This window comes from Bos taurus, chromosome 27 (assembly GCF_002263795.3).
Source record: "Bos taurus isolate L1 Dominette 01449 registration number 42190680 breed Hereford chromosome 27, ARS-UCD2.0, whole genome shotgun sequence".
In the NCBI taxonomy this organism is placed as follows: Eukaryota; Metazoa; Chordata; class Mammalia; order Artiodactyla; family Bovidae; genus Bos; species Bos taurus.
Window position 1 is genome coordinate 12,732,064 of NC_037354.1, and position 19,108 is coordinate 12,751,171.

General features: G+C 39.0%; 1 long non-coding RNA gene across 1 annotated transcript; it reads right to left on the reverse strand.

Moving 5' to 3' along the window:
* Nucleotides 1-7,325: 7,325 nt before the first annotated feature.
* LOC112444634 (uncharacterized) lies at nt 7,326-8,387 on the reverse strand. Its single transcript, XR_003032997.2, has 2 exons — nt 8,032-8,387; nt 7,326-7,415 (listed from the first exon to the last, which is right to left on the reverse strand). It is a non-coding gene; the product is annotated as an uncharacterized lncRNA (long non-coding RNA).
* Nucleotides 8,388-19,108: the final 10,721 nt, after the last annotated feature.

Here is a 19,108-nt window from a genome sequence, read left to right on the forward strand (position 1 = left end):
TATGCATAAGCCTTGCATTTAAAAGCATCATTTTAGGGAAAAGAAAATTACTCTCGCATGTTACAAATCTGGAACTGCCCTTCAGAATAGTAGCCATCTTATTCAGTGACCCCATGATCTTAATAAAGTTGTATTTGGGGTTTTAGGGTTACACAATGAAAGGAAAAGTAGAATGGAGAGAGAATATAACAGTCATGGAAACTAGCAGATTGAGATTTTGATCTCAAATCTGCCAAAGACTAGCAATAAGATCTTGGCAAGTTACTAACTTCTTTGGACCTCAGTTTCCATTCCAGCATAATCAAGATGATCTTCAAGGTACCTTCTAGTTATAGAAGTTATCTATACATTGTAATGGCACCCCACTCCAGTACTCTTGCTTGGAAAATCCCATGGACGGAGGAGCCTGTTAGGCTGCAATCCATGGGGTTGCTGAGAGTCGGACATGACTGAGCGACTTCACTTTCACTTTTCACTTTCATGCATTGGAGAAGGAAATGGCAACCCACTCCACTGTTCTTGCCTGGAGAATCCCAGGGATGGGGGAGCCTGGTGGGCTGCCGTCTATGGGGTCGCACAGAGTCGGACACGACTGAAGCTACTTAGCATAGCATACATTGTAACAATCTGGCATAAGAAAAGAGATATTTCAATTTTCATTCCATGCACAGTTGTACCTTTAAAAAAAAAGCCCTCAGGAATATAAATCTGTTATTTGATGTTCCTCCTTAAATAGAATATACTCATACTAATATGTTTAAGGATATAAATAAAGCGTACTTTTATTGAACTAGTTTGGTGAAACTATTTTGCTGCAGATTTAGTGATGGAAAAACACATTTGCCTTTAAGTAGAACAAAGAGAACACTATTGAAATAAAATTTCACGTGTCCATTTATGGTCATTTTAGGGACTGAGTTTCTGTGTCCACCTCAGTTTCCATCAAGATTCAGGCCTTGAGGCAATAGTGTAAGAAAATAGCACATCTGTAGTGTACAGCCGTACATGTCATCATTATACCAGGTATGGAAGGTCATTGGCTGAGGACTTTTTCACAGCTGAGATAGGTACAAAATACAATTTTCTTTAAATTAAGAAAGGAATTTAGGCCAGGGTCTCTGGATATATTTATTTATGCACTTTTGTTTTAAGGTTTCAGTTCAGTTCAGTCGCTCAGTCGTGTCCGACTCTTTGCGACCCCATGAATTGCAGCACACCAGGCTTCCCTGTCCATCACCAACTCCCGGAGTTCACCCAAACTCACATCCATCAAGTCGGTGATGCCATCCAGCCATCTCATCCTCTGTCGCCCCCTTCTCCTCCTGCCCCCAATCCCTCCCAGCATCAGAGTCTTTTCCAATGAGTCAACTCTTTGCATCAGGTGGCCAAAGTATTGGAGCTTCATCTTTAGCATCATTCCTTCCAAGGAACACCCAATATTGATCTCCTTTAGGATGGACTGTTTGGGTCTCCTTGCAGTCCAGGGGACTGTCAAGAGTCTTCTCCAACACCACAGTTCAAAAGCATCAATTCTTCGGCGCTCAGTTTTCTTCACAGTCCACCTTTGACATCCATACATGACCACTGGAAAAACCATAGCCTTGACTAGACGGACCTTTGTTGGCAAAGTAATGTCTCTGATTTTTAATATGCTATCGAGGTTGGTCATAACTTTCCTTCCAAGGAGTAAGTGTCTTTTAATTTCATGGCTGTAGTCACCATCTGCAGTGATTTGGGGCCCCCAAAAATAAAGTCTGACACTGTTTCCCCATCTAATTCCCATGAAGAGATGGGACCAGATGCCATGATCTTAGTTTTCTGAATGGTGAGCTTTAAGCCAACTTTTTCACTCTCCTCTTTCACTTTCATCAAGAGGCTTTTTATTTCCTTTGGAATTAGAGAGATACCTGACCATTATCTCACACAGGCAAATTTTTGTTTCCTTTTGAAAGAAAGCAAATCTTTATAGAAACCATTTGAAATCTAATAATTGCAGAAAGCAAATTGGATGTGCCTTATGAGACAATTAGCACCTACTAGTTTAACCTCCACAGTTAATGAATGGCTGCTTAACTAACTTGCACTGAAATTTAGAGCAGGATTAACCACTGAGTTGTCTGAAGAAGAGATTTGTCTTTTAACAAAAATCATTGACAAATGAACATATTATCTTGACGAGGTATGTCCATTTGCTTTGCTTTCTTTTAATCTTCCTTCAGACTTCTCTAACAAAAAAGAAATTATCCTGCAAAGTTTAAAAGTGCCCCTCCAGTGTGACTATTTCATCATTCACATTCAGAATCAGTGAGAATTTCCTATAAAGTAGGCATTGACCGCAGAGAACAATGTTGCTAGATTGTGCAGATTGCATGTGGGAAAATAAAATGCTCATGAAAATTGCCTCCTTGAAGTGAATGTCAGCATTTCTAAGTTTGATTTTTATTTTATTTCAGAGTCAATTTTTTCTTTTCCTGTGCAAAAAGCCTTCCTAATAGAAGTTAGTGATAAGAATATGTGTCATTTTTTGCATCTTGGGCATACATTTATTTCCTCATTTTAATCAAGTTGAAAAGAATCAGTTGCTTCTAAATGAAGTTGTAAATATTACTGATGCAAAAAAAAAAAAGACAATTGGTCTGCTAAAATTGGTAGGATATGAGAGGAGGAAAAATATATTTTCTATGTGATCTCATTATGCATGACTTTGGCATTTTTTTTAAGGTAATCGCTTTTTTTTCCCTTAGTTAATACAATCCATTCAGCTTTGTGTCTCATTCTGTTGCTACTACTTGCTCTTGTATATTTGCCAGTTGAAACTGAGCGCCTGAGAAGCATAGAAATTCTTGATGAAATATTTAATCTTGTCAAAGATTATCATCTTTCCTTCTACCTTATTCTTTGTGACCTATTTATACTACTTTGCTATTAAAAAAAGAAGAAGAAGAACTATTTTGGGTCACAGAAATACATTTTTAAAAGTACGATTCCCCTAACAGTGGCAGTCACTGTCATTTTGTTAGCCTGTCACTCTGGAGGCCACACAGGAACAACGGGGAAAAGTATCAGTGCCTCTCTCAGTAGAATGGGATAGAGTCACAGTTCTGAGTGAATCAGAAAAGGACAGTAAGCAAATGCCCTGGTCAGTCTGGACAAACGTTGATTTTGAATCTGTGTATTTTTATTTTTTGAATAGGAAATAACGCTGTGTCAAAGTTCCGATTTTTTTCTACTTTCCACATTTCAGTAGAAAACGTGTCGTCTCTTGTTTCCAATTCCACCTTTCCAACTGACGTGAAAGGGACAGCCTTCTATTTAATTGGCTACTTGCAGTTCATTAGAGGAGGCTGCCTGGTTAAGCCGTTCTGGAGCATTCGTAAGAAGTAATCTTCCCGGAGCTTAGCATCCCCCTTGACCTCGTTAAAGGTAAAGGAGGTCAGACTTGGGTTCAACAGACGCACTCTCTCGCCAAGAAGACTGGCATGACAAAGTAATCGTTGCGTGTCACTTTTCATTAATCACACCACTTTCCTTTTCATGAACTACCAGCAGATAATTGTTACTAAATGCGATTTGCAACACTCCATGCAGTGGTTGAAGAACCAGAAATAGGCAAACAGATAAAAACATTGTTTAGCTTGCAGGCAAGCAAGTGTTTGCTATTCAGAGGTACATCATGCATAAACATTGATTTAGCCACGAGCTGACACTTATAAAGCTTTTGCTGTTTCCAGAAAGCCCTGTGGTCAGGCTAAGTAATAGCCAAGGGCAAGCGCTTTTACCTGGATGGCAAGGTTACATTCTGTTTAAATTCCCTGATTGAAATAAATCAGTTTCCCTAATGTTAGAGGGCTGAGCAATCGCCATAGGTGAGAATCAAGTGCACTAAATAAAATGTTTGCCTTTATGGCAAAAGACTCCTGGGGGTGAGTTTGTTGATTTTGAATAAGTATTTCATTAAGTCTGAGTGGCTGCACATAATTTGGAAGCAAAAGATTTATTTAAATCAATGTATATTTCTAGCGTGCTTTAAGAAATGGGTTACATTTATGCACAGCAAACGAAACTTTTTGTTTTCTTTCTTATCAGGGATTCCCAATATTTAAACACCTCCAAAGTGATTGATAGTACTTTTGAAGGTGCTGGTGGGTTTGGCACTGGGTGAGCTGTGGTTCTACCACTGGGTTCATTACAGGAAGCACCCAAGCTCTGTGCAGTCGGCTCAGATCAGTGGTCCTGAGAATGGACGTGTGTATGGCATATCACAAACTGATGCTAAGGAAATGGTGCCAGGCACTCAAAGCAAGCAAATAGTGAAGCATTTCTCTCACCACACTATGATTTTATTAGCTCAACCCTGTCAATACACTATGATGGGAAAGAGAAGACAGAGTCAGCTATGAAGATGGACATAACAAGAGTAGAGATCCCAAACTGCAGTCAATGTTTCCAGGTTCTTTCTTCCTGTCATTCATTCATTCTCTTTTCTCTCCCTTAGTCTTTGAAATTTCACATCAGTTCTAACATGCAGGATGGCTTTATTTGACATTAAGGTGCAAAATTGACAAACTCAATTGACAGTATATACTAACGATAAAGAGGACTTCTAGACGATGTAGTAAAATTGAAAAGATTTTTTTTCTTAAAAAAAAAAAACAAAACATAAAGGAAGCCTGATTATCAAATACAACTTTTCATAGTTTTCTGAGATAATACGTTTGTCAGACAAAGCTATAATATTCAGTAGAGGGAAAATAATCACATTTTGGCAGAATAGAAAAAGTAATTTCATCAGCTATATACATATTTCTTATTTATAAAAAAGTTGAGCTATTTACTTATATGAAACTTATTTGCAGATTGTTGATTTTGAGGAAGTGTTTTCACAAAGCATATTAAAGTAAAAAAATTCAACCAAAATAATGTATAATATGAACTTATAAAATCACAATATACTCACAGCTAAAATGAATTGGATTCCCCATTGCATAAGCAGAGGTAATCTTCCATTTTTATGGGTCTCTGTTTCATCATGTAATCACATTTTTTATTATGGTAACTTCTGTAGTCATTAATCTTTATCATATTTAGTTTTTAGACATTGGTTGCTATAGAATGTTCAGCATCTAATGAAACTAACACTTTGCATGATTATAAATGTGAACCATCCCATCTGATCAAAAAAAAAAAAGAAAAAATTCCTAGCTGTTCTTCGGTGCTATGTTCTAAATACTCTGTATATGTTAGATTACTTAATCCTTGCGACAGCATATGAGATAGGAAGTACTGTCATCATGATTTACAGATAGGAAATGAAGATGCAGAGGGGACTTCTTAGTCTTGATTAGGATTTTACTGTGAACACGGAGCTGCATTCAAGCTGCAGTCCACCAGCCAGAGTCTGGGCACTTAGTCACTGAAGACACTGGCCCCAGGCACTTTCACACCATCCAAGCTGATGCGGGTAGACCAGCCAGGTCTCCGCTGATCTGAGATGCGGTCTCCGCTGATCTGAGATGCGGTCTCATAGATGGAACATGTCTGCTGATAAAGCGCCTTCTGTTCTCTGTTAAGTGCTTGGGGATTACCCTCAGGCTTGCTTTCTTACAGTGTAAAATATTATTCCTAATATACATCGAGTAAGATTGCACAGTTTTAACATAAATGGATGCATGCAGATCTAAGAGGGGAAATAGATACGACCTGGTAACTGGATGATAGATTTGGTCCTTAACAAGGTGTGATGCTGATGCATTGAAACTCTTTGCCTCTCCCCACTATGACTGTTCTCCTTCAGACTCAGAAACCCTACCAGGGTTGCCCTGTCTGTTTCCTGCTCTCTACAGCACAGTGTAGAGGCTGCTGTGGAGTAGTTTCCTCTTTATAACAGCTGAGTTGGCTGACTTCACGTTTCCTGTGTGGAGCAGGTGGGTGCAGGGTCTGTCTGCCTAGCTCAGCTAATTTTCTTTTCCTCTCGGCATCCAGAACTTATCTTCCTTCCTCTTTAATGGATAGAATTTCTTTGGGGAGTTTACTTTTTTCCTTCCTTGAGTAAGTGTAAAGAAAAGCATCATAATGTTTTCTTCAACCTTATTAAATTGCATTTCACCCTTGAAAAATGAGCCAGTGGTTTGGTGATTGCTGGGGTGTGAAATATGTCAGAATACTCAGAGGGATATGAAGCCTTAGCTCAGGTATACTGTGAGTATTGGCATGACGCATAAAGATGGCAAGACTGGGGAATTCCCTGGTGATCCAGTGGTTAGAACTCCATGCTTTCATTGCTGAGGGCATGGGTTCAATCCCTGTTCAGGGAACTTAAAAAAAAAAAAAAGACAGCAAAACAGTATCCTCTTTGGTCCCTGGCAGTACCAGCATATGCAGTGAGGTCAATGGATGTGGTCATTCAACACTATAAAGAATTTAATTCAACAACCAAAATAGCATCAAAGTAATTCAGATCCTTTCCCTTATTGCATGAAGCTGTAAAGCTGTCACAAAGGCCATCCCTTTCAGTAAATCCTTTTATATTCTCCCATTCACTGTTTCATTACCTCCCACTCAGTCCCCTTACTGACCCCTGGTGCATGGAAGAAAACCTCCTCAGCTCCAGGCTGCAGTCCACATCTCTCTCCCTCTACCCACCCCCCCCCCCCCCATCCTGTCTTGCAAAGCCAAGAAAACTATTTGGTCCTGGAGGAATACTGTCAGTCATTGGGGATGGGTAAGAGATTAAGAAAAAAAAAAAAAAGGAATTCTCTTTAGCCAGTTGGGGAAAAGGGAAAAGTTGTTAATTCTCATGTTATTACATTGTATTCCTCACAAGTAGGTCATCAGTTTTCTTGTTCCTTTTTTTAATCCTCACTATAACCCCCAGCCAATCTTGTTGGCATACAATGTTGAGATAATTTTTTTTTTTCTTTCTGGCAGACATGTGAATTTACAAACTGGAACTGAAATTAAAAATGATAGAGCCATATAAGAATTCACCCCCTTTGACCATTTTTTTTTTAAGTTTCTCACCCTGTAATATTTATTCGGGAATAGATCTGATTTCTTCCTCTATGGTTCTATAATATGCTGTACTAGGTGAAGGGATTTTAATGATAAAAGACCCTCATCTCTGTCCTGTTGGGATGTGCAATGGGTGGATGGAAGAACTGTCATAGTTGACATAGACATAATAAATGTATTCCAGTTATTATAAGAACTACAATAAAAGTACAGTCTGCAATGAAAGCTAAAGGAGTAAAATTTCACCTATAACTGGGGAGGGGGTTAGCATTTAATAAAAGTTTACTGAATAAATGAATCAACACATTCAAATATTACATACAAGTCTCTGGAGAATTCCAATTTATTGAAAAACCTGCATCATCATCTCTGTCTCTGTGATACACAGTTTACATCGTCGGGCTCTGCAAAGAGAGAGGAGAGCAATCTTATTGAAATCCCCACTCACTGCTGACTGAACGATCATTTTCACTGATGAGAAATGATTTATTGCTTTTTCATCACTGGCTTTCACTTTGGTTGATAAGAGAAAACAGTGACATTAAATAGTAAGATAGTTAAGACTTCTGGTTTATACCTGCTATTTAACAGGCATATCACCCCATCTCACTCATGTGGAAACAAGGTGGGTTGATGAGCATGAAACCCCATTCACAGAGGAGAACCCCCCTGGGAGCCTAACCCCACACTGTCCCTCACTGGTTTTGTTTACAAATGCACATGGCTGTGTCTGACTCCTTGTGATCCCATGGACTTTAGCCCTCCAGGCTCCTCTGTCCATGATATTCTCCAGGCAAGAATACTGGAATGGGTTGCCATTTCCTTCTCCGGGGGATCTTCCCAACCCAGGGATCAAACCCATTTCTCCTGTGTCTCCTGCATTGGTAAGCAGATTCTTTACCACCAGCACCACCTGGGAATCCAATTAGTAGTTTTGTTTAATATAAATTTAAGTCATCATGTTAGTTTGCTAGGGCTGCAGTAACAAAGAGCCACAGATTGAGAAATGTATTTTCTCACCGTTCCAGAAACTGAAAGTCCAAGATCAGGCTGTAGACAAGGTTGGTGTCCTCTTAGGGCTGTGAGTCAACTTTCTCTTCCAGATCTCTTTCCTTGGCTTATAGATGGCCATCTTCCCCTTATGTCTTCACATTGTCTTCCCTCTGTCCATGTCTCTGTCCTGACTTCCTCTTTGTATAAAGAACACTAGTAATATTGTATTACAGCCCACCCCAATGACCTCATTTTATCTTAATTATGTCTATAATGATGCTATTTTCAAATATGGCCACAGTCTGAAGTACTAGGGGTTAGGATTTCAGTTATGAATTGAGGTGAGTCGCAATTCAGCTCACAATGGACACCTTCCTGAAGGTTCTGTGGACTAGGTGTGATTAAAGTGACACAGAACTCTTCCTCTCTTCAGAAAAATTAAAGTCAGACTATTCAAAGTTATCAATTAGATAGAGAGCCCAATCATGAGATTCAAATTCCTTAGATAAATATTCTCCTGTGGCTCAGTGGGTAAAGAATCAGCCTGTATTTCAGGAGACACAGGAGATGCAGATTTGACGTTGGGAAGATATTCTGGAGGAGGAAATGGAAACCCACTCTAGTATTCTCACCTGAAAAATCCCATGAACAGAGGCGACTGGCGTGCTACAATCCATGGGATTGCAAAGAGTTGGAAAGGACAAAGCAACTAGGCATGCACGTATCGATATAGATGAATATTAAATATTTTAATAAGATTATCTGTATTCAATGTGAAAAACTAGCCATGACCCTGCATTGATCAACCTCATTACCTGGTGAGAAACAGGGAAGAATCTCCATTTTAGTGTCTAAGGTCTAGGAAAGTGAAAGTCACGCAGGAATTTCCAACTCTGCAACTCCACTGTACTGTAGCCTGCCAGGCTCCTCTGTCCATGCAATTTTCCATGCAAGAATACTGCAGTGGGTAGCTGTTCCCTTCTCCAGGGGATTTTCCTAACCCAGGTCTCCCACATTGCAGGTGGATTTTTTACTGTCTGAGCCACAAGGTATATCAGCATCACAAATAAGATCTGAACTGTAAGGAGCAATAGAGGGAGAAATGAGTTAGCTCAAGTTTCTGACTTGACTTTCTCCATCTTGAGGCTGTCTGAGGTATTCTGATATCTCCTAGTCTATTCTTTCATTTGTAGCTATTTCATCTATCTACTGATCTCCAGAGTCCAAATACCAACAGACTGATCTATCAGTAAGGTTGCATCTCCTTTGTCCTGGAAGTTTTCAGATAAGGACGTTAAGTGGGGTTTTACTTTGTGATCTTACACAAGTGAGAATTTGATTGAAGTGATAGGATGAGATGCTTTATAGCCAATGGGTGGTGCATAGGGTACAGGAAAAGGGGACTTCATTTTCTACCTTTCTGGCTGACATCTTTGCTTGATCCCAAGTCAAGTTACTCAGAGAAGTCTTGACATGGTATGAAATTTAAAAACAAAATATTGGATTAGCAAAAACATTTTTTTAGGTTTTCCACAACATCTTATGGAACAACCCAAACAAACTTTTTGGCAAACCCAATAGATGCATTCTAATAAATCTGGAAGCACTATGTAGTATCTGTTTTATTATATTTAAATAGCTATTTTCTGCTGGACCTATTTTTGTTTCTAGACTGAAATTTCTGTTTTATTATGTTTGAATTGTTATTTTCTGCCAGACCCATTTTTCTTCCTATATTGAAAAGAACCTGGCATTTCAAAGACAAACAGAGGAGTTCAACATGTTAATAAGGCGTGTTAATACATCATCTTTGGAGACTAGACTGAAACTTAAAAGGCATAGTAAGTGAAACACTAGTATAAAGAATTGAGAGATCTTGATTATGTCACAGTCACTTTATTGATTTTGGTTTTCTTGTACGTAAAATGGGCTTTTGAGAAGTGCATGGCTAAAGCTGCATGCTGCTGCTGCTGCTAAGTCGCTTCAGTTGTGTCCGACTCTGTGCGACCCCACAGATGGCAGCCCACTAAGCTCTGCCATCCCTGGGATTCTCCAGGCAAGAACGCTGGAGTGGGTTGCCATTTCCTTCTCCAATGCATGAAAGTGAAGTCGCTCAGTCATGCCCAACCCTTAGTGCATGAGTGGTATGAGAATTTCATGTGTGGTCATCCACACATCATTCAATTTCCTAGAGAGAAAGTCTATAAAGTCCCCATGATTATCAAAGGAGTCCAAACCCAAAAATGTCTGAAAAATATCTGGACCAGATGACTCCAACTAACATTCAATAATTATAGGTTCTCTAGTATTTGACTGTTTTGAACCCTTTTCTTAGCCATTGTTGCTAGGGGTTTATCAGTCTAAATATTAAGTACAAACTCAAAGTGAGCATATATAATTTGGTCTAGTGTCTTGTGGATTTTAATAGATCTAATAGTTGGTTTATAAAAATAATGAAAAGATAAATTATGGAAAAATTTATGGGATAGGGCAGAAGTGGGCAAATACATAATAGCGCTTAGTCTTTTTTGTCTGTGACAAATGATTCATTACAAAGACACGTTCCCATTGCTATCTTCAGAGCTATTTAAAATTCTCAACACATTATCTGTGATTTTACTTTTCTTCTCATTCTTGAAAGTATATTAGAGTGAGTGGAAAAGTGACATGAGGACCTATCCACTGTTAAACTGTTTCTAAGACATTAGGTCAAGAATCAAACCAGGCATTCATTATATATCATGTAATCCTCATGGATAGTTTGCCTAAATATTCTCATCTAATTATACCATATGTTATTTATCCTTAAGCCCTAAATGGAATGGTAAAATGAATAGTGACTTGTGGATATGATTTTAACATACCCAGATAAGATTCAATTGTGTTAAACAAAATGGAATATTTTCCATTTTTTAAATACTATTGTAATTTATAGGCATAATTTGCTATGACAATATATACCGTGATATTGCATGTGTCAGATAAGAAAAGCCGGTACCTCTGGAAGTGCACAGAGATTATAAGTTTTCTATTAGAATAAGATAAGAAAGAACTTAGTTGAATAAGTTATGTTGAAAACATGAATTCAACCTTCAGGGGTAAAAATTGATTTGCTTTCTGCTTAATAATTGTCTTGTTTTTTGTTTGCTTGATTTTATTTTTTTGCTGTTTCCAGAGTTCCTTGTGTCATCTGTCCTTAAATAACATTCTTACGAAAATCTCATGTGTCCTAATTAGTCTCCTGAATTGGGTCTCCAATGTGGTTTTCAGTTTTGGCTACATCTATAAAAAGTACTAATTCAAGGATTCTCACCAAAACTCTGATTTGCTTAGTCTGAGATGCAGCCTGAGTACTGAGATTTTTAAAAACTTCCCAGATGATTATTTATGTGCATGCATGTTTGAGAACCACTACCTTAAAGAGTAAGGAGAGTAATCAGAGTTCTTGGAAGGAAATCTGGGTTCTTGGAGAATAGCTGTTTCCACATTTGCAAACAGCAACCTAGAACATGTTTTTTGTTGTCAAAAAAAAAAAAAAAAGGCAAGAAAACTTTGCAAAGCATCTGAGATAGGCCAACATGTAGAAAGAACCCAACTTAAAGAAACTTCCAAAATTGATTCAATACGAGTAAGAGGTTTGAGAACTGAGTTCTGGGGAACTTATACCTAGAGGTCAAGAGAAGTTAGAGGAAACAAACAAAAATCCATGAGATAGAGGAGCCAGTACGTGTAAAGAAAATCAGCTATGAACTTTCCAGGAAGTCAAATTGCTTTTCTAAGAGGAGAGTAGTGAATTTCACCAATGCAGCTGAGGGTCAGTTGAGATATAGACTGAAACTTTAAAGTTGGGTTTAGCTACATAAATGTTTTCCTCTAACAGGATCAAAGAAATGGGGTTATAACTGAAGGGCAATATGAAATGTCAAGGAAGAGACAACATCTAAATTAAAAATCAGAGCAAGTACTTTTAAATAAAATGTATATTGTTTGCTAAATTTAAATAAATACAGTCAATTCTCACTATTCACAATAGCGGTATTCTAGAAAATCTTCAAGAGTACTGAATTAATGAATACTGAACCATTGCTCCTAGGGTAAAAATAGGGTTAGATTCCTGTGAGCCTCTGGTCACAGCATTTTCAAGTTATCAATATATAATCTTATTTTGTGTGTGTGTATTGACTGTTCTTCTTAATGTATGTTGTTGGTTCATTGACATTGAACTCACAGTAAGAACGCTTAACTCATGCCTGAATAAAGATTGTCTAATGTATTTTTTCTGTAAGGAATACTACATCCTTCTTGTGCTTAGGAACACCACACAGTATTTCATCATTAGGCTTGAAAATACATTTTAGCAAGGGAATGATCATAATATGAAATCCATAAATCGTGAGGATCACTTTGTGTATAACAAAATAAATTAATATGTCAAGATGTAGATACCTCAACCCCAGCCAAAGAGAAATGGACAACTAAGCTTATAAAATGGTTCAGAATAATGGGAGTTGGACTTAAACTTGTCAAGATCATTGGCACAAAAAAGTGTTTTGTTTTTTTCATTTTATAAATTGTTAAACATTTGAACATCAAAACTGCTCCAGTGTTATTTGGTGTCTGAAGTTTCCATATACTGAGAATTGTGTAGAACCAGGGTGGTACAGAACAGTACAAGCTATTTTATCAATGTTAGAAGAATTAATTAGGGTTGAGACAATTCCAGGCTCACATCCTATGGCTTGTATATCCTGTCTGGGCAAGGCAGGCGCTGCTATGGGCTAGTGGGTGGGGGCTGTCCAGCATGCCGCATGTGCACAAGAACTAATATAAATGTGATTGAAAGGATTACAAATAAGTACTCAATAGAATCTCTTACAATGGGAGAAATATTAAAAATGCCATCATTAGGGCAATAAATCATATATTAATTTAAATCCACTGAGTACCTTTGTGATAGCTACAGCATATAAGAATATAGAAAATCTGCCTCAAAAATTATGTTTGAATCAGAACCAACATGAGCCAGTAGCCTCAACTGTTTAAGAATTGAGATCTGCCTCAGTTCTCAAATGCTCTGAATCAGAATCCAGTAGAAACAATTGTGTGACATTTTTCTAAAAATTAATACACAGTGAGAGTTTGAAATTCCTAAATAAAATTCAGTATCAACAATAAAGGAATTAATTTAAGGCACCCCCCCACCTGGCAATTAAAACTTGTCAAAATTACTACTCAGTGCTCTGTGATGACCTAAGTGGGAAGGAAATCCATAAAAGAGGGAATATATGTACACATAGTTGATTCAGTTTGTTGTACAGCAGAAACTAACACAACCTTCTTTATAAAGCAATGATACTCCAATAGAATGAATTAAATACATCAATAAAATTTTCAAAAATATCAAAGTTAAAAGAAACCTAACTTGATAAACCTCCCCACACCCCTTTCCTGTTCTCATAATTTCAGGGTCTCATTGAAAGGCATTGCAGGAGCTGGGTTGCATGCACAGACTCTGGAGCCCTTTTGCACAGGTTCAGATCCCACTTTGGCTTCCTGTTGGATGGTGTATGTATGTGTTAGTTGCTCAGTCATGTCCACCTCTTTGTGACCCCATGGACTGCAGCCCACCAGGCTCCTCTGTCCGTAGGATTCTCCAGGCAAGAATACTGGGGTGGGTGGCTCTTTCCTGCTCCAAAGGATCTTAACTTGAGGTAATTTCCTTTCCTCTCTTCCTTTGTTGACTAGCTATATGGGGCAGATGGTAGTCACGCCTATCTCACTACACTGTGTAAGGATTACGTGAATGAAGGCATAAAGTCCAGAGCTTAGTTAAAACAGATCCTGGAAGGTGAGAAGCCATCAGATCAGATCAGTCACTCAGTTGTGTCTGACTCTTTGCGACCCCATGAATCGCAGCACACCAGGCCTCCCTGTCCATCACCAACTCCCGGAGTTCACCCAGACTCACAACCATCGAGTCAGTGATGCCATCCAGCCATCTCATCCTCTGTCGCCCCCTTCTCCTCCTGCCCCCAATCCCTCCCAGCATCAGAGTCTTTTCCAATGAGTCAACTCTTTGCACGAGGTGGCCAAAGGACTGGAGTTTCAGCTTTAGCATCATTCCTTCCAAAGAAATCCCAGGGATCATCTCCTTCAGAATGGACTGGTTGGATCTCCTTGCAGTCCAAGGGACTCTCAAGAGTCTTCTCCAACACCACAGTTCAAAAGCATCAATTCTTCGGTGCTCAGCCTTCTTCACAGTCCAACTCTCACATCCATACAGGACCACAGGAAAAACCATAGCCTTGACTAGACAAACCTTTGTTGGCAAAGTAATGTCTCTGCTTTTGAATATACTATCTAGGTTGGTCATAACTTTCCTTCCAAGGAGTAAGCATCTTTTAATTTCATGGCTGCAGTCACCATCTGCAGTGATTTTGGAGCCCAAAAAAATAAAGTCTGACACTGTTTCCACTGTTTCCCCATCTATTTCCCATGAAATGGTGGGACCGGATGCCATGATCTTCGTTTTCTGAATGTTGAGCTTTAAGCCAACTTTTTCACTCTCCTCTTTCACTTTCATCAAGAGGCTCTTTAGTTTCTCTTCACTTTCTGCCATAAGGGTGGTGTCATCTGCATATCTGAGGTTATTGATATTTCTCCCGGCAATCTTGATTCCTGCTTGTGTTTCTTCCAGTCTAGTGTTTCTCATGATGTACTCTGCATATAAGTTAAATAAGCAGGGTGACAATATACAGCCTTGACAAACTCCTTTTCCTATTTGGAACCAGTCTGTTGTTCCATGTGGTCTAATGCAAATTAAAAAAAAAAAAAGTAGGTGGGCAGGGCTGTTGGCTGGGCTCTGAGGCTGCCTGGAGCCCAGGGAACTGTCATTGCTCACACTCCCTGGTCATATGGGGCCACAGGCTATATGGATGGGTGGAAGTGGCTGTTGGCTTGGCTCCTTGCCTGGGCAGGGCTGTAGACTTGGATTCATGGGTTCCTAAGTTCTCTGACCAGTCTTTCTGAGTGTACAGAAATGCAGAGGCTGCAGATTGGCCTCCCTGTCTAGGCAGAGTGCTAGATCAGGCTCCACAGTCACTATGGCCCATTGACTTGGGGACCAAGATCAAACAGGACTACCCACCTCTTCTCAACACCACCCCTGAGCTCCCTGGCCAGACAGGGCCGCCTGCTCGGCTCTGCAGCTGGGCAGAGCCAATGCAGGACCTCTGCTGTGAACAAGAATGCGGTCCACCAGGATCTGAGAGCTGGCTCTAAGCTCCGCTCTGTTCTCTATCTCTCCCTGATCCCCAGTGGCTAGATTCTCCCAGTGACTCCCATGAGACCAGACCCAAGTGGGCCTTCGAGGAAGCATCCCACAACACTGGGGGAGCTAGGTGTCAACCCAGGACTCTCGTGTTACCCTTGAGGACCCTTTAGCCCATGGAGGGCCCAGGGAGGCCCTCTGCCCTCAGCCCACGGCCCAGGGGAGAAGCCATGCAGTCAATGTAGCTCTCTTCTTACCCTTCTCATGCATCCTTCTCTGTCTCTCTCATCCAAAAGGGTGCTTCAGACTCACCCCTGGGTTCTGGGATTTCCCCATCATTGCCTTGTCTGTGGAAAGATTCTCAGTGATCTTGTGAGGGCTTCCTGGGAACAACAGTGTCCCCATCTTAATGATATCACCTGCTATCTGTAACACTATATTTATTTATCTTTCATTTTCAATTTACATCTATTGAGACCCATCTATGCTTTAAAAAGGTAGAACAAAGACGGATAAAATATATTTATCACCTGTGAAGAGTGATAAATGCACTCTGAGAAACTTTATAAAGTGTTTTAAAAAAATCTATAAAAAGATGAATGTTAACTTATAGTTCTTAGAGGTGATGAACTCAATATGAACAGTAACAATTCTATAGTACTTTAAAAAATGAATCCATATTCTATGAAGTATTACTACCGTATTCTAGCAGGGAAAAAATAAAAGCCAAGGCTTACCGAGATTTACCTAAATTCTTTGATCACACAAGGGAGACAGGATCTAGAACCCGACCATTAAATTCACAGCCCATGTTAATTTTCTCAGAACAAGTCTTTCCACACATTCTTTGATAATAATTTTGAGCTACTTTCTGGAAAACAATATAGACAAGGCAGATAAACTGACTGCAGTTAAGCAGGAAGAACGGAGAAGGCAATGGCACCCCACTCCAGTACTCTTGCTTGGAAAATTCTATGGATGGAGGAGCCTGTTAGGCTGCAATCCATGGGGTCGCTAAGAGTCGGACACGACTGAGCGACTTCACTTTCATGCTTTGGAGAAGGAAATGGCAACCCACTCCAGTGTTCTTGCCTGGAGAATCCCAGGGACGGGGGAGCCTGTTGGGCTGCCGTCTATGGGGTCGCACAGAGTCGGACATGACTGAAGTGACTTAGAGTAAGCAGGAAGAAAAAAGATAGTGTTTCTCTCCAGCTTTTTTTTTTTTTTTTTTTTATCCTTTTTGGTCTATTCCTTTTTGGCTCTAGAGGGGCTCTAGAGTTTTTGAAAAATATTTAGTGTTGCCTGTTCAGATGCTGCAGCCTGAAATGAAAGGTTTTCTGTCTTTACATAATATGATTTTCTTTGTTTTCTTTCATTATGTTCTTGTCTCTGTATACACTTCAAGGTGGTTCACTATCCTTACACGTGTATGTTTCCAGTGTCTTAAGGCATTCTCTGTTTTAACCTCAGAGATAGCTGGGTGAAGTACTATAGTTTATCTTGCAAGTAGATGTTGAAACGCCAACCACAAGGAGAAGCCCCCTGTACCTTCCTGGGTTCTGACTGAGGGCCTTGGCCTATTAATAGCCTCCAAAAGAAAAGAGAACAGCAGCTTCCACATAATATAGCCTTGCTGCTGCTGCTGCTAAGTCACTTCAGTCGTGTCCGACTCTGTGCGACCCCATAGATGGCAGCCCACCAGGCTCCCCCGTCCCTGGGATTCTCCAGGCAAGAACACTGGAGTGGGTTGCCATTTCCTTCTCCAGTGCATGAAAGTGAAAAGTGAAAGTGAAGTCACTCAGTCATGTCCAACCCTCAGTGACCCCATGGACTGCAGCCCACCAGGCTCCTCCGTCCATGGGATTTTCCAGGTAAGAGTACTGGAGTGCGGTGCCATTGTCTTATCAAAGCATAAAACCCAGGGATGACTGGCGTGTGTGATATTTTAAGTTTTTGCTCATTTGGGTTCCATCTAACGTTTTCATAGAAAATTACTTTATTGTTGATTTTTTAAAATGAGTCAAGCAATGACATATGACAAAATTATACACTTTCACTGCATTTTTATTCTACTTTTTAGAGAAACAATTATATTATAGTAGAAGTAATTATTCCAAGGGTCTTCCTTGGTGGCTCAATAGTAAAGAATCCACCAGTCAGTGCAGAAGATGCAGGTTTGACCACAGGGACAGGAAGATCCCCTGGAGAAGGCAATGGCAACCCACTCCAGTATTCTTGCCTGGGAAATCCCATGGACAGCAGAGCCTGGTGGACTACAGTCCATGGGGTTGCAAAGAGTCAGACACGACTGAATGACTTAACAAATGAATTATTCCAAGTTATAAGGTTCACAATTCCTATCTTAGTAAAAATTAACTATGTCAACTCTTATAGTCACTTTCATTATGACATTTTGAAGTAGTAAAAATATATTTTAGTTTTTAAAACTGGAAAATGATTCATAGCTGTTTGTGAATCAGGGAGTATTATTTCTTTTCCTGAAACCCAACAATAATTTGCTTCTGATTTTCAATAGCTCACTGATTTCTTGTGTGTGTGTGTGTGTTTTTCTGTGTGTAAAATGACACCAAAGAAAGATCTCTATATGGTCTGTGTGCTGTGATTAAAAATGGCTTAGTAAATGGCAACTGTACTTATTCCATCATTCCCAACATTTGTTCTATAAAACATGGAAAGGTTATACAAGAGAGTTCCATCATCAAGTACATTTTGGAGATGTGTTATTATAAAGTTTGTGGGGAATATTTCTACTCAAAGATTTCTCAGAGCCTCTACTATATGATTTCATACTTTGAAATCACACAGATAATGTAATATATGGTAAAATGCATTTGACCATGAAATAGTTTTCTTCTAAGAGCATTAATTCTGTATTCTATATTCTAGAATGAAATTTAGTTAACATTGGTTTTTGTAAAATGAAATACAAAAATATTTATATCTTTTTTATCTATCTAGTTTATATCTGTTTATATCTACTTTTTATGAATGTTACCCACATTATTCTTGTTAAAACTTAAGATGGTTATTTATAATAAATGGTTTATATGACCAAGGAAAGTACTGAAAATTATCTTTGATAAAAGCCTCAAAATATTATTTCTTTCTCTAGATTTTTACTACTTATTTTTGAAATGCCATATAAAATGTCATAAGTATAATATGTATTTTCCTAAATTTCACTAAAGATATACTTATTTAGGACATTCAGAACAGAGTTTTAAAAAGCTTGTTTGATATCATTGGGAATTCATGGATTTTTAACATATTGTAAAATATTTTACTAAATGTTTTGTGCATCAAAATGTTTTAATAGTCCTTATTACATTTTTGGAAAACATGATTCCTAGTCTAAACCAAAATTATTAGTCATTGTCTTTTTACAGAACAATATTGTTATATACTGGAGAAGGCAATGGCACCCCACTCCAGTACTCTTGCTTGGAAAATCCCATGGATGGAGGAGCCTAGTAGGCTGCAGTCCATGGGGTCGCTAAGAGTCGGACACGACTGAGCAACTTCATCTCCACCTTTCACTTTCATGCATTGGAGAAGAAAATGGCAACCCACTCCGGTGTTCTTGCCTGGAGAATCCCAGGGATGGCGGAGCCTGGTGGGCTGCCATCTATGGGGTTGCACAGAATCCGACATGACTGAAGTGACTTAGCCACAGCATTGTTATATACATTTTTTAAAAATTGTGTGCTAATGAAAGTTATAGTAAGCTAATTGTCAACAATAATTTTTATCATTTCTGTTCTATAAATATTCTATTTAATAATTTGAGGATCAACAGCCTTGAGAAAAATATCA